Source organism: Cannabis sativa, chromosome X (genome assembly GCF_029168945.1).
Source record: "Cannabis sativa cultivar Pink pepper isolate KNU-18-1 chromosome X, ASM2916894v1, whole genome shotgun sequence".
NCBI classification, from domain to species: domain Eukaryota; kingdom Viridiplantae; phylum Streptophyta; class Magnoliopsida; order Rosales; family Cannabaceae; genus Cannabis; species Cannabis sativa.
In genome coordinates this window covers 72,882,374-72,898,982 of record NC_083610.1, presented here as the reverse complement: position 1 = coordinate 72,898,982, position 16,609 = coordinate 72,882,374, and the positions used below count along the sequence as shown (strand labels likewise).

Here is a 16,609-nt window from a genome sequence, read left to right as displayed (position 1 = left end):
GAAGGCCTCAACGCCGTGCGCCGTCACCGTGGGTTGAGGCTTGGGGTTTTCGGTGGGTTGAGGCTCACGGGTTGAGAGAGAGGAAGAGAGAGGGGGGCTGAGTCCTTCGTCGGAGGTTGTGGGTGGTCCTCGGTGGTCGTCGGAGGTCGTGGAGGTGAGCCGTGGTCTTTGGTTGAGTACTTAGCCTTTCGTTTGGGCGAGAGAGAGAGAGAGAGAGAGAGAGAGAGAGAGAGAGAGAGAGAGAGAGAGAGAGAGAGAGAGAGAGAGAGAGAGAGAGAGAGAGAGAGAGAGAGAGAGAGAGAGAGAGAGAGAGAGAGAGAGAAGCTTTGGATTAGTTTGGTTCAAATGTGAGGGGTATTATGGGGATAAAGGATATGTAGTCATATATGGCCTATGGTATAACATTTAGGTTTAGGGAAATAATATTAGGATTTATTATGTATAGAATTTCAAATTTCCCTATAAATATGGGGTGAGTATGGCTCAATAGAGACAACAATTAAGTGGTATTTTTTTCTCTCTCTCAAATGAGAAGATTACTTTTTACCAAAGAAGCTAATTGATTTAATATTTATGTTAATCATGGTGAGAAACTTTTAAAATTATCAATTATTAGAGTATTTTTTAATGAGAAAGTGTCAAATCTTATATATGAATAATAGAGAAAATAAAAAAATAAAAGTAATATTTTTAAATGATGTGTATATTTTGATTACTATAAATGGTACTTTCATTGTAGATACTCTTAATATGCTTAAAAGATGGTTGTCACGTGATAATATAATTTGGTACCAAAATGAATGTCACTAGTGCCAACTTTTACCATCCATACTATGTGCACTTTTTATTTTAAATAAATTTTTTAAACTCTTATTTTTACACAATATCAACCCAAAATTTATAGGGCTTTTTTATTTTTACACTTCAAAACAGTTTTTTATTTTTTTTTATGTATTTTTACGGAATTCTACATAGAAACTACTATTGCAAGTAGCACTGCAACCTAAATTGCAACAAAAAATCGTACAGAAACCCCTATTGCAACTAGCGCTGCAACCACTTTAGAAACTCAAACCGTAAATTTGAAAAAAAAAGTTAAAAAAATAGTATATGGGGTAATTCCCCAAATTTATATACATCTAATGTCATCACATTTAAAATTATTAACTGATACCTATTTTTTTTTAAATAAATAAATAATTCTTCTATAAATAGTTTTCCATGCCATTTTATAATTTTTCTATAATTAGGTGAGGCTAGCACATGCAATGCACGTGCTTAGATCTCTTTGTTCTATTTTATTTATATTTTTATTTGCTTAATTTTTATATCATAAATAATTGTAAACTAAAATTTACATAATTTATATTTGAGAGCTAATACAATAGGTATTGTCTTTTTTACTTATTGATAGGTATAATAATTTATAGTCATTGATTTTATCAAATGACTTAAATTAACTCTTGAAAATTACACTATAATTAATAATTTTTTATTTATAATTAATTTTAAATATTAATAATTAGATCCAACTAGCAATACTCCAACACTAACTCAAAATCTACAAATTTTCTTACTTATTTACCTTATAACTTTTTTATAATTTTAATTTAGTTATTTTTTAATTTTGAATTTATATATTAATTTTATTTTCTACTCAACAATAATTATAGCTAAAAGAGTACAAAATATTCAAGTTATTTAATGCTAAAATAATCAATACAATCAATATAATCATGGTGTAAGTAGTAAAATTCTCTTACATCAACTACAATGTCATAAGTTTAATCTTTTGTAAAGTCATAATTTTTTTTTTTATTTTTAATTTAAGCTTTTAAATTAATTTAATAATTTTATTTTTTCAAAATAATAATTTAAATTTCTTCAATATTTTTTTATTATTAATATGGAACAATTTTATACTATAATAATTTAAAGTTTGTTATTATTGTAGTGGGAAGTCTTTAATTTTTCTTTTCTAATGTATATTGACAATTTTATTACATATATTATAATAGTAAACAATAAAATAACACATTCAATAATAATAATAAAATAAAAAGTTATGATTATATAAAATTGAATAATAAATTTTGTCAAAGAAAAAAAATACATAATAAATAGATGAAAAAATGTGAACTAAAAAATTATCTGAATAGTCTCATCTCAATTTGATAGTGTTGACAACTTTGGAAAATTATGAGGTGCTAATTTATTTTATTTTATTTATTTTAAATTTAACTTTTAAATTAATTTAATAATTTAATTTTTTTTTAAAATAATAATATATGGAAAAATTCTTATACTATAAAAATTTAAAGTTTGAAATTATCATGGTGAAAAGTCTTATATTTTTTATTGTTAATATATATATTGATGGTTGTATTACATAAAATATAATATTGAACAATAAAATAACACATCCATTAACAAATAATATCCAAATAAAAAGTTATTGTTCTTTGTCAAAGAAAACTATGCATAATAAATAGATGAAAAGTTTCGCACTAGAAAAGATCTGAATGATCTCGATTACCGTTGATCTCAAGCAAATTTGATCTCAACCTAAGGGTGATGTGTTGTCTAGTCAGTAGGAGACAACAACCTGATAGAGAAACATGTTCGATACTTATACTGAAGGATTGGTATATGCATTACTAGCATATATATTTTAACAAGGTAAATAGTTCAACGGACAGTTGTTTCTTTAGTTTCTACAACCCCGATAATGACATGCTCAATCCAGACCCACTAAATTAGTTTAGGATCCCATAAGATTTGGTCTTTATAATTTAGTTTTAATTTGAGATTAATCTTAATTAATTATACAAATTTAAATCTTTATGATAGTATATTAATTGATCTTGTTATTATGGGACAATTCATATATAAAATATTTTTTCTCAAATTTTGTAATTATTGTGAACAATAAAATAAGATGTGAGATAAGTCATTAATATATCATCCAAATGTAATAGTTTATAAAAACTTTGAATAGTAAGATATTTTTCAAACATATTCAATAATCAAAGTGTCACCCTAGGTATTTCAAAAGATCAACAGTTGTATTATAACTAAGATTATTTATGTTGAGTTAAACTATCAAAACAATCCAATCGGTTTAGAAATCGTTGTCAATCAAACTCATATGTAGTAGCTTTGGGTAATGCTAGTAGGTAAAAGATTCTAATTAGTGTGTGGTACAATTATTTTTTTTTTTCCTATTTATACTTAATTAATTTCAAATTTTGGCACGAGACCGCACCATGTAAGGGGTTTTTCCCCTACGTCAGACCCAGGGAGTGCGTGCACCACAAAAAGAAAATTACATTTTTGTTAATAAAACTCATATATTAACTCATCTGATGACTATTTATAATTTTCAATTAATTATTTTTCTTATTTATTTACTTGATGAATATATATAAATTTTAATTAATTATTTTTTAATTTTGAATTTATATATTAACTTTTAATTAATTTTATTCTCCACCCAACAATAATTGTAGCTAGAAAAATACAAAATATTCAAGATAAAAACTTGTGTGTCTTTGCTCTCAGTGAAAGTATCAGTCTGATTTCCCCTTCGTGTTTTCACCACCATCCTGTGTCATGAAAAAGACTTAAGACAAAAACTTGTGTGTCTTTGCTCTCAGTGAAAGTATCAAAATATTGATCTCGCTTTTAGCCAACGACAATGAGTCAAATTAAAGCGATTAAAAATAATTAAATAACAAAAAAAATAATAGCATAAAGTAAAGAAAACACTAGATTTTATAATGGTTTGACCCCTTATAGTTGGTAATAGCCCTATCCCCCTTTTTGTTGTATTAACTTGTGAGCAAGAATGAATTATTCTTTATCGAAAGCTTTTACAATGATCTTTAAGCAATTTACTCTTAGATAATAGTTTCTCTCTAGAGTGTTCTCTCTCTGAATATTTTTATGTCCCTGAATAGTGAGATGAGACTACTATTTATAAGAATTAATTACATAAATTAGTTTCCCTAAATCAATAATAAATAAAATAGGAAATTAGTTTATTTCCATAATTACAATGAAGAAATGGGAAACTTGGGTTGATTACCTTTATTCTCTAAAGATAAGAATTCATCCCACAAATGTAAGGATTGTACTGTGATTCGCAAGCTTGGAGATATACGAGATATATCTTAAAAATTTCTAACTTGCACCCATTTGTCGGTGCATGCGAGCTACCTACCTAGTGGAGCTGGTAGGATGTTTGTCCATGATCTGCTCGGACATCCTACCATCTATATATGACTTCGAGCATTATAACTGTCTTTACGACCTACTGGGAGTAGAATCATTCGCCCAGGTTATGAGATATGCTATATATGTCACCTAGATGGATGCCACGTCATAGTGTAGAAATTTAGATAACACTTGCGAATTCATGAGTCAGCTCGGATAAGCAGCGATCAAAATTATAATCTACTTACCGCTTCCATGGGAACTTAACATACTCTTATTCAACTATAAATCTACGAACATGTTCCGTATCCTACTTTTCTAATCATATATAATAAATTAAAACTACTAAAATATAAAAAAGTTTACTGAACCATGAGTCGAGCTTATCTATGATGATGATTATATATATCTTGACGATCTTCAAAGAACAACCGGGCAACTCTGATACCGAATTGTAATGTCCTACTAGTTTAGGCATGCTATAGTATTTTTTAACTACTGTACACTCCTTTACTAATTACAGGGTTAATTGAAAAATATGATTTATTAAAATTTTCTTAACAAACTTAAACTGAAATAATTATATACAAATGTGTAATTCTAGGATCTCGTATAAAAGTTTACAACTGTTTTCAAAATATGTTTACTACAAAAGTTGTCGCCTAGCAACTAACAAAATATGAGCCTACACTGTAACACCCTAACTAACATAGGCGTATTACGTGATTTTTAAACATGCTGTGCAGCTCGTTGCTAATCAACGAGGTTTATGGAAAACGTGATTAATTAAAATTTTTGCTTTTTAATTAAACTTATAAAATATTTATACAAAAGACTCGGGATCCCGATTACAAAATCATTTACAAAAGTTTACAGTTCATACAAAATAATTGTCGCCTAGCGACTAGTTACAAAAATAGTCTTGCTGTCCCGAGGATCGTACGCTCCAGGCCTAACCGCCCCGACATGTACAATCTTCATAGGCTCGTTCACGGTCCATCAGCTTTAGCCTTGCCTTTACCTACACATAAACATAGCACTGTGAGTCGACAGACTCAGTAAGAAAAGCATAATAATACTCATACATTGTAACGCCCTAAATAATTAGGCACGCTACCCAAAATACTTATGAAACCCTAATCCCCTAAATGGGATTACTAATCAAAATAGCGCAGAATTTAAACTTTTATATTAAATAGAAGGAAAATAAACTTGTAATATATTTAAAACTTTTAAAATAGTTGGGATCCCAAAAATATTTACAAACGCTATTACAAGTCATTTATTTCTAGCCGACCTAAACGGCAAAATAGAATTCAAAAGTTCATCACTGATAGACCCTTAACCCGCTTGGTCTGATATGGCTTGAACATGTACATTCTTCATCTTGCTCCTCAAACTCATGGTTGATCAGCCACTGACTTACCCTTTCCTGCACAGTAGAGCACCCGTGAGCCAAGCCCAGCAAGACAGTATAAAACATATCAATAATATGCTCATCATACAATATAAACAACAATGCTATTCAAATTTGTCTGTGTGACACAGACCTGCATGTTACGCTCACATTCCTATTTATGTCTACGTGGCGTAGACCCACGTGTTGCCCTCACACGTCTATTTACAATAAGGCCTTAGATCAGTTCATCTCGGTTCTTGTTACCGAGTCCAACCTGGTTATGCCTTGAGCGCATAACCCTTAGTCTCAACATATATATTTATCATATAATTATTGGTGCGACTGCACTATTTGTCTATTTGCTATAGACCTGCGTGTTACGCTCACACACCTATATATGTCTATGTAGCATAGACCTACGTGTTACGCTCACACGTCTATTTACAATAAGGCCTTAGTAAGGTTTATCTCGATTATAATTACCGAGTCTAACCTGGTTATGCCTTGCTCACATAACCCTATTCATATATATTTACGTAATCCATACATTACGTTCTTTCAGTGGTTTATCCTAGTAATATACTAGGTCTGACCAAGTTATGTCTTATGCACATAACTCTTGAAATATATGTATGTATTCAATAGATAACAAAACATATAGAATCTTAGGGTAATAACCCTAAATTACATACCAAATAGTCTCTCATATAACATATCATTGCATGCTCAAAATAACACTTATAGAGATTAATAACCCTAATTCATGCTTTCACCTGACTAGCAATATTATTGTACATCATGACTTTCTTACCTTCACATAACTTCTAGGGTAATAACCCTAGACCGCATTACTATCAAACTCAAGGTACTAATTTACCGAGTCTAACTTAATTATGCCTTGTGCGCATAATTCTTTATTACAGTATATCTAGCAAGGCATAGCATTTACACATTAATAATTACTAGGGTAATAACCCTAGGCCATTAAACCGCTCACTTTAGGGTAATAACCCTAATCTCGGTTTCTAATTATCACCAATATAATATTCAATATAAGCACCACCGTGCATATCTCTACGTGCAACTACTGTCTTACCTGTTGTCCCGCAAAGGCAGAGATTCCGAATCCCCGGGTGCTCCCCGACTGTGTGCCGGTAATCCTAGTCACACAATCCGGGATTTTTCACAAATAGGGTTAACCCCTGATTTCATATTCATAAAATAAATTCATGGCATTTCAAATATAGATAATCACATAGAGCTCGAAAAGAGCTTTCCAACGGTATAAAGAACGTCCCAAACGGAGTCCCGAGTCAAAAGTTATGGCCGAAACAAAATTCAGCATTTCCCGATGAACTCCAACCGGAATTCCGGTTGTCTGGGCAGAGAACACGAAATTTCTCAATCTTTAAACCCCCAAAACTCACTCAAATCATCCCCAAACATTCCCAAACTTTCCAGAGCATCAATATATGTCATAATAAACATATTCCACAACTTAAACCCAACAATTGCACTAAAAATCAAAAAGTGCCATTAAAGCACCAAGCTTGAGTTCCATGAACTCAAGCTTGCTTTTCACAACCAAATTCTCAATCAATCCACTTACAGAAGCTAGCAAATATTATAGGGTCTTAAACACATACTTATGCATCAAAATTCAACAATAAACCCCCAAAAATCAGATTACCAATTCAAGAAAATCAAAGCTCCAACTTGAGCTTACTTCCATGAAAATCCTATCTTGAATTCTTACAAAATTAAGCCAAGAACTCATGCTTCACACAACCAATTTTTAGGGCTCAATAACAGAATAAACACACAAGTATAATCCTTAAAATTTCTATCCAAACCTAATCTAAATAAACTCAAAAGATTGAAGCTCCAAGCATGCTCAAAACAACCCCACAACATCAACATGCATCTCAAATTCATAAGCACAACCTACATCATATTTCATGCTCTTTCAAGACTTAAACTCAAAAATTAAACAAAGATTCAAGCCAAAGAAAGTTACCTCAAACTCAATTTAAAGCCAAGCTCAATCAATCCTCAAATACTAAGCTTCAAACCAAGCAAATCTTCACAAAATCAAGTTTGAAATTTAAAGAGGGTTGAGAGAGAGAGGGGTTCGGGTATGAGGGAGGAGAAACCAGAATTTTCTATTCATTTTCCTCAAAATTCCATCTTTTATTAATTGTAGAAAATAAAGGTCAAAAGACCATTTTACCCTCATGGCTTAAATTCACACATACACCCTCACAAGGGTAATTTTGCCATTTCATGCATACATAATTCACAATTAATTTCAGATTATCACTCATCAAATAAAATGCCAAATAAATTAATTCAATTTACATTTCGGGCCCGAACCCGCCGCCCGAAATTCCGGTTGTGACTATACCGCGCTAACTCCGTCGAACACACCTGAAAAGACAACACAGGCATACTATATAATAATATAGTTCTATTAAGCATGTAATTAAATTAATTTCATCATTTTACCGTTCTCGGGTCATAATTACCAAAATACCCCTGGCTCACCAACGGGGTCTTTAATATATTAAAATTCATATAAAATCACATATATTGAACTATATAATAATATAATTCCTCAATTATACATAATTATCTAGTTAGGGTTCTGCTAATCCATTTCTTAATTCCGGGTATTACAATTACCCCCTCCTTATAGAAATTTTGTCCCGAAATTTACTTGAACAACTCCGGATATTTCTGCTGCATATCCGTCTCGAGTTCCCAGGTTGCCTCTTCTACCTTAATGTTCTTCCACAGTACTTTCACCAGTGCCACTGTCTTGCTTCTCAAGACTTTCTCTCTTCTATCAAGTATCTGCACTGTTATTCCTCGTATGACAAGTCCGGCTGAAGTTCCAATGCTTCATAACTCAGAACATGGGATGAGTCTGAGACATATTTCTGAAGCATTGAAACATGAAACACATTATGTACAGCTGCCAGCGCTGGGGGCATAGCCAACCTGTACGCTACTTGCCCTATCCTCTCAAGGATTTCAAAAGGTCCAATGAACCTCGGGCTAAGCTTTCCTTTCTTCCCAAAGCGTTTTATGCCTTTCATCGGAGATATTCGGAGAAATACTATGTCCCCGACCTGAAAATTAATATCTCTGCGCTTTGGATCGGCATAACTCTTCTGCCTACTCTGAGCCGCGAGCACTCGTGCTCTAATCTTATCAACTGCCTCACTTGTTTTTTTTTTAAACAGCTTCGGGACCCAAGAACTTTCTTTCACCAACTTCATCCCAGTGAATGGGCGATCTACACTTTCTTCCATATAAAAGTTCATAAGGAGCCATCCCGATCGTTGCCTGATAGCTGTTATTATAAGAAAGCTCGATCAGGGAAAGGTGCTTTACCCATGATCCCTCAAAGTCAAGCACACATGCCCGTAGCATGTCCTCTAAAATCTGAATGGTCCTCTCGGATTACCCATCCGTCTGAGGATGAAAAGTTGCGCTAAACTTTAACTGAGTTCCCATAGCTCGATGCAGACTTTTCCAGAATCTTGATGTAAACTTCGGATCTCTATCTGACACAATGGACTTTGGGACACCATGCAGACGAACAATTTCTCTAACATACAACTCAGCATACTGGTCAATGGAGAAATTCGTCCGAACAGGTAAAAAGTGAGCAGACTCTGTAAACCTGTCCACTATGACCCACACAGAGTCAAATTGTCCCGTGGTTCTGGGCATGCCTACCACGAAGTCCATAGCAATGTCTTCCCATTTCCACTCTGGTATTTTCAGTGGTTGCAGCAACCCTGCAGGTCGCTGGTGCTCAGCTTTCACTTGCTGACACGTAAGGCACTTTGCAACATACTCAGCGATGTCGTTTTTCATGCCTGGCCACCAGAACATGGCTTTCAGGTCTTGATACATCTTTGTCGACCCTGGATGTATTGAATAAGGAGTCGTGTGAGACTCATCCATGATCTCTATCTTGATGTTCTCATCCATGGGCACACAAATGTTCTCATCCATGGGCACACAAACTCAATTCCCAAATCTCAACATTCCCGTTTCATCTATTGGGAAGTCACTAGCCTTCCCAGCCGAAACCCTAGCTCGAGTTTTTACTAATTCTGAATCTTGCACTTGTGCTTCTTTGATTCGCTCCAAAAGAGTAGATTGCAGGGTAATATTAGCTAATTACCCTACAACCAACTCAATCTTAGCTCGAGTCATCTCATTTGCTAGCTGCTGGGAGATTTGCTTCACCGTATTTAGCTGACTCTGACCCTTTCTACTTAATGCATCAGCAACCACGTTGGCCTTACCAGGGTGATAAAGGATCTCACAATCATAATCCTTCACCAACTCTAGCCAACGCCTCTGTCTCATATTCAGGTCTTTCTGGGTAAAAAAGTATTTCAGACTTTTATGATCAGTGTATATCTCACATTTCTTGCCATAAAGGTAATGCCGCCAAATCTTTAGCGCAAATACCACTGCTGCGAGTTCTAGATCGTGAGTAGGGTACCTCTGCTCGTACTCCTTTAACTGCCGAGAAGCATAAGCTATTACCCTCCCAGCCTGCATAAGCACACAGCCGAGACCCTGTCTCGAGGCATCACAATATACCACAAACTTTTCCTTATCTGAAGGAAGAGTTAGTACAGGAGCGGTAATCAAGCGTTGCTTTAACTCCAAAAAACTTTTCTCACACCGATCAGTCCAAACAAACTTCTGGTTCTTTCGGGTCAGCTCCGTTAAGGGTACAACAATCTTTGAAAATCCCTCAACGAACCAACAATATTAACCAGCCAAACCCAGAAAACTTCTGACCTCTGTAGCTGACTTCGGTACTGGCCAATCCCGAACAGCTTCAATTATTGTCGGATCCACTATGATCCCATCTTTATCCACTATGTGCCCCAAAAATGAGACACGGGATAACCAAAACTCACACTTCTTAAATTTAGCATACAGCTTATTGTTCCGTAATCATTGTGAAACTGATCTGAGATGCAACTCATGTTCTTTATCTGTTTCAGATTACACCAAGATGTCATCGATAAACACGATCACACATCTAATCAGGTAATCTTGGAACATCCGATTCATATAATCTATATCAAGTATACTACGTAGCTTTGGCCCATCTTTCACCCTGATGGTGATTCTTACATTTCGGACATTCAAGATATGAATTGAAAGAGGATTCGTGACCTTGACGGTCACCTCAATTTCCCCGATACTTTCTATTACTCCCTGATACTTCGAAAGCCTCAGCCTTCCGTTTGTAATCAGGGTTGCCACTGTCGGTCCCCTTACTGACGTTACCACTAGCAGGCGGATTCGATGGCATGACGGCATCCTTTGCGGTCTGCTCATTTATTACAAATTATTCAGCCTCCTCAACAATTAAGGCTAGCTCTATCACTTTCTTGTACAAAGTGTCATATGAAGTGGTAACCTTCAAGTCCCGACTGATTGTGGCATTCAGTCCTCTCTTCATCCACTGCTTGGCCTTAATTATGTCAATACCTCCTAGAAAAGTCGGAGGTTGCAGCTTCACGAACCGCTCAAACACCGAGTCTCAATGCGGCATAACAAACCCCTGGTTACCCACCACTGGCACAGGTGCTGGTGGTAACACTTGATCAACAGGGGCAACCGGTTACCTTAATCGTCGCAACTCTTCTTCTTGACGAAGTATGACACTTCGCATTTCTTGAAACATCTGCTGCCATTCAGCAGGAGGATTAGCATTGCCAACCTCCGCATTAATTCCCCGGATTCCGCGGAGGTGGGGGCAGTGCGGTGAATTGGTTTGGTCTACACCAAGCTCTACTAACTCGCCCTGTGGTCTAGATGATTAAAGAGGGTCCACTACTAGTACCCGTGTAATCAACAACCCCAGCGAATTAAGCACCAATACCACACTTACGCACGTAATGCCTTAAACCCTAACTCATCTATTTACCTCATACATATTTACATAAACAATTAGCATTTATAGCATGGCATCACATAACACATACATACTCTAGATGCTTGCATACTGCAAAAAATGGAAAGCAGTAAATAGATGATCACACATACAGTCAAGTATTTACTCTCAATACTTACTGCACCATGAGTCGAGCTTATCTCTGACGACGAATGTACATGTTCGGCCGGTCTACAGGAAGTTTAAAAACCTTGGCGCTCTGATACCAAATTGTAACGCCCTAAATAATTAGGCACGCTACCCAAAATACTTATGAAACCCTAATCCCCTAAACGGGATTACTAATCAAAATAGCGCAGAATTTAAACTTTTATATTAAATAGAAGGAAAATAAACTTGTAATATATTTAAAACTTTTAAAATAGTTGGGATCCCAAAAATATTTACAAACGCTATTACAAGTCATTTATTTCTAGCCGACCTAAACGACAAAATAGAATTCAAAAGTTCATCACTGATAGACCCTTAACCCGCTTGGTCTGATATGGCTTGAACATGTACATTCTTCATCTTGCTCCTCAAACTCATGGTTGATCAGCCACTGACTTACCCTTTCCTGCACAATAGAGCACCCGTGAGCCAAGCCCAGCGAGACAGTATAAAACATATCAATAATATGCTCATCATACAATATAAACAACAATGCTATTCAAATTTGTCTGTGTGACACAGACCTGCATGTTACGCTCACATGCCTATTTATGTCTACGTGGCGTAGACCTACGTGTTGCGCTCACACGTCTATTTATGTCTACGTGGCGTAGACCCACGTGTTGCCCTCACACGTCTATTTACAATAAGGCCTTAGATCAGTTCATCTCGGTTCTTGTTACCGAGTCCAACCTGGTTATGCCTTGAGCGCATAACCCTTAGTCTCAACATATATATTTATCATATAATTATTGGTGCCAATGCACTATTTGTCTATTTGCTATAGACCTGCGTGTTACGCTCACACACCTATATATGTCTATGTAGCATAGACCTACGTGTTACGCTCACACGTCTATTTACAATAAGGCCTTAGTAAGGTTTATCTCAATTATAATTACCGAGTCTAACCTGGTTATGCCTTGCTCACATAACCCTATTCATATATATTTACGTAATCCATACATTACGTTCTTTCAGTGTTTATCCTAGTAATATACTAGGTCTAACCAAGTTATGTCTTATGCACATAACTCTTGAAATATATGTATGTATTCAATAGATAATAAAACATATAGAATCTTAGGGTAATAACCCTAAATTACATACCAAATAGTCTCTCATATAACATATCATTGCATGCTCAAAATAACACTTATAGAGATTAATAACCCTAATTCATGCTTTCACCTGACTAGCAATATTATTGTACATCATGACTTTCTTACCTTCACATAACTTCTAGGGTAATAACCCTAGACCGCATTACTATCAAACTCAAGGTACTAATTTACCGAGTCTAACTTAATTATGCCTTGTGCGCATAATTCTTTATTACAGTATATCTAGCATGGCATAGCATTTACACATTAATAATTACTAGGGTAATAACCCTAGGCCATTAAACCGCTCACTTTAGGGTAATAACCCTAATCTCGGTTTCTAATTATCACCAATATAATATTCAATATAAGCACCACCGTGCATATTTCTACATGCAACTACTGTCTTACCTGTTGTCCCGCAAAGGCAGAGATTCTGAATCCCCGGGTGCTCCTGACCAGGTGCCGGTAATCCTAGTCACACAATCCGGGATTTTTCACAAATAGGGTTAACCCCTGATTTCATATTCATAAAATAAATTCATGGCATTTCAAATATAGATAATCACATAGAGCTCGAAAAGAGCTTTCCAACGGTATAAAGAACGTCCCAAACGAAGTCCCGAGTCAAAAGTTATGGCCGAAACAAAATTCAGCATTTCCCGATGAACTCCAACCGGAATTCCGGATGAAATAACCGGAATTCCGGTTGTCTGGGCAGAGAACACGAAATTTCTCAATCTTTAAACCCCCAAAACTCACTCAAATCATCCCCAAACATTCCCAAACTTTCCAGAGCATCAATATATGTCATAATAAACATATTCCACAACTTAAACCCAACAATTGCACTAAAAATCAAAAAGTGCCATTAAAGCACCAAGCTTGAGTTCCATGAACTCAAGCTTGCTTTTCACAACCAAATTCTCAATCAATCCACTTACAGAAGCTAGCAAATATTATAGGGTCTTAAACACATACTTATGCATCAAAATTCAACAATAAACCCCCAAAAATCAGATTACCAATTCAAGAAAATCAAAGCTCCAACTTGAGCTTACTTCCATGAAAATCCTATCTTGAATTCTTACAAAATTAAGCCAAGAACTCATGCTTCACACAACCAATTTTTAGGGCTCAATAACAGAATAAACACACAAGTATAATCCTTAAAATTTCTATCCAAACCTAATCTAAATAAACTCAAAAGATTGAAGCTCCAAGCATGCTCAAAACAACCCCACAACATCAACATGCATCTCAAATTCATAAGCACAACCTACATCATATTTCATGCTCTTTCAAGACTTAAACTCAAAAATTAAACAAAGATTCAAGCCAAAGAAAGTTACCTCAAACTCAATTTAAAGCCAAGCTCAATCAATCCTCAAATACTAAGCTTCAAACCAAGCAAATCTTCACAAAATCAAGTTTGAAATTTAAAGAGGGTTGAGAGAGAGAGGGGTTCGGGTATGAGGGAGGAGAAACCAGAATTTTCTATTCATTTTCCTCAAAATTCCATCTTTTATTAATTGTAGAAAATAAAGGTCAAAAGACCATTTTACCCTCATGGCTTAAATTCACACATACACCCTCACAAGGGTAATTTTGCCATTTCATGCATACATAATTCACAATTAATTTCAGATTATCACTCATCAAATAAAATGCCAAATAAATTAATTCAATTTACATTTCGGGCCCGAACCCAGTTCGGCCCGAAATTCCCGGTTGTGACTATACCGCGCTAACCTGTCAGAACACACCTGAAAAGACAACACAGGCATACTATATAATAATATAGTTCTATTAAGCATGTAATTAAATTAATTTCATCATTTTACCGTTCTCGGGTCATAATTACCAAAATACCCCTGGCTCACCAACGGGGTCTTTAATATATTAAAATTCATATAAAATCACATATATTGAACTATATAATAATATAATTCCTCAATTATACATAATTATCTAGTTAGGGTTCTGCTAATCCATTTCTTAATTCCGGGTATTACATACATAAATCCCGGTCATGATCAAACGCCCATACCCCTGATCATAATCCTAACTGTCGTGTCCAACACGATACTGAGTCCCCCTAACTGCCGTGTCCAACACGATACTGAGTTCTGAACGTTCATAGGGACGGTACTATTGAACACATTTCTTAGAAAATCATAGCTTTTGAACAAAATTTCACAACTTGAACCAAGTAACTAGCATGCATGAAACCTACTTAATTCCATTCAATTCAAGCATAGAAAAACACAGAAAATAACCTAAAACTACAGCAGCAACAACATCAAGATTGAACATGCATAACTCATATTTTCATCATTTTTTTCAAGAAAACAAAGGAAGAAAAGCTAGAGAGCACATACCACAACAAGAGTTCACAAATTTAGGTTGAAACAAGCTTAAAATCTCAAGAAAATGGCCAGCTTCTTGCTGCTCCAAGAGGGCCGAAATAGAGAGAGAGTTGAGAGAAAAAATGGTTTTCCTTTGAATATTTTCTAACTTTCTAATTTTTTGTAAAATGAAATAAAAAGCTATTCATCATATAACAACTTCATTTCAGCCAAGTAATAATCAATTAACATATATTTTTCAATTATTAAAAGTCACTAGAAGACAAAATAATAATGGGGCAAAAAGACCATTTTGCCCCTTCACACTAAAATCACATAAATAACACTAAAGGGGTATTTTTGGGAAATTCTAAATTCTCGGCCATTCCCGACATTCCCAACGTCTAATAAACCGTCCCAAACTACTAACATACTAAGTTGTGATTTTACTGAGCCAAACACCGAGTTCCAAAATACGGGGCACCGGAATGCAAAATTATGAAAACTACTACATGACATAAAAATGCATCTCTGAATTCAATAATAACAGTATAAATAATTATTTAAATAGCTATAAATAATTTCATAATTAAACGTGATTAACTGCTAATTTCCAAATTAAACTAAGCGGTCTTTACAACTATTCCCCCCTTAAAAGGATTTCGTCCCCGAAATCTAACCTGAATAACTGTGGATATTGAGCTCTCATATCTGACTCTAGCTCCCAGGTGGCTTCCTCCACCTTGCTGTTTCTCCAGAGAACTTTGACCAATGCTATGGTCTTATTCCGAAGGACTTTATCCTTTCTATCCAGGATATGCACTGGATGTTCTTCATAAGTCATGTCTGGCTGCAGTTCTAGGCTCTCATAACTGAGTATATGAGAGGGATCTGAAGCGTATTTTCTCAACATCGAGACATGGAATACGTTGTGAACTGCTGATAAAGCTGGAGGCAATGCTAACCGGTATGCCACTTGACCTATCTTCTCGAGAATCTCGAAAGGTCCTGTAAATCTAGGGCATAACTTGCCTCTTTTCCCGAAACGTTTGATCCCCTTCATCGGAGATACTCGTAAAAACACATGGTCCCCCACTTGGAACTCAACATCTCTGCGTTTCGGATCTGCGTAACTCTTCTGTCTACTCTGTGAGGCAAGCATTCTAGCTTTTATATTCTCTATTGCCTCATTGGTCCTCTGTACTGACTCTGGACCTAGGTATTTCCTCTCCCCTGTCTCATCCCAGTGAATGGGAGATCTACACTTCCTACCGTATAACAGTTCATAGGGAGCCATCCCTATCGTACTCTAATAACTATTGTTGTAAGAAAATTCTATCAACGGTAGATATTTATTCCATGAGCCTTCAAAATCCATAACACAGGCTCGCAACAT

At 35.3% G+C, this 16,609-nt stretch overlaps 2 long non-coding RNA genes across 2 annotated transcripts; both read right to left on the bottom strand.

Moving 5' to 3' along the window:
• Positions 1-5,413: 5,413 nt before the first annotated feature.
• LOC133032659 (uncharacterized) lies at positions 5,414-7,967 on the bottom strand. Its single transcript, XR_009685251.1, has 2 exons — positions 7,632-7,967; positions 5,414-5,647 (listed from the first exon to the last, which is right to left on the bottom strand). It is a non-coding gene; the product is annotated as an uncharacterized LOC133032659 (long non-coding RNA).
• Positions 7,968-11,934: 3,967 nt separating this feature from the next.
• On the bottom strand, positions 11,935-14,542 carry LOC133032642 (uncharacterized). Its single transcript, XR_009685232.1, has 2 exons — positions 14,218-14,542; positions 11,935-12,168 (listed from the first exon to the last, which is right to left on the bottom strand). It is a non-coding gene; the product is annotated as an uncharacterized LOC133032642 (long non-coding RNA).
• Between the last annotated feature and the right edge of the window lie 2,067 nt (positions 14,543-16,609).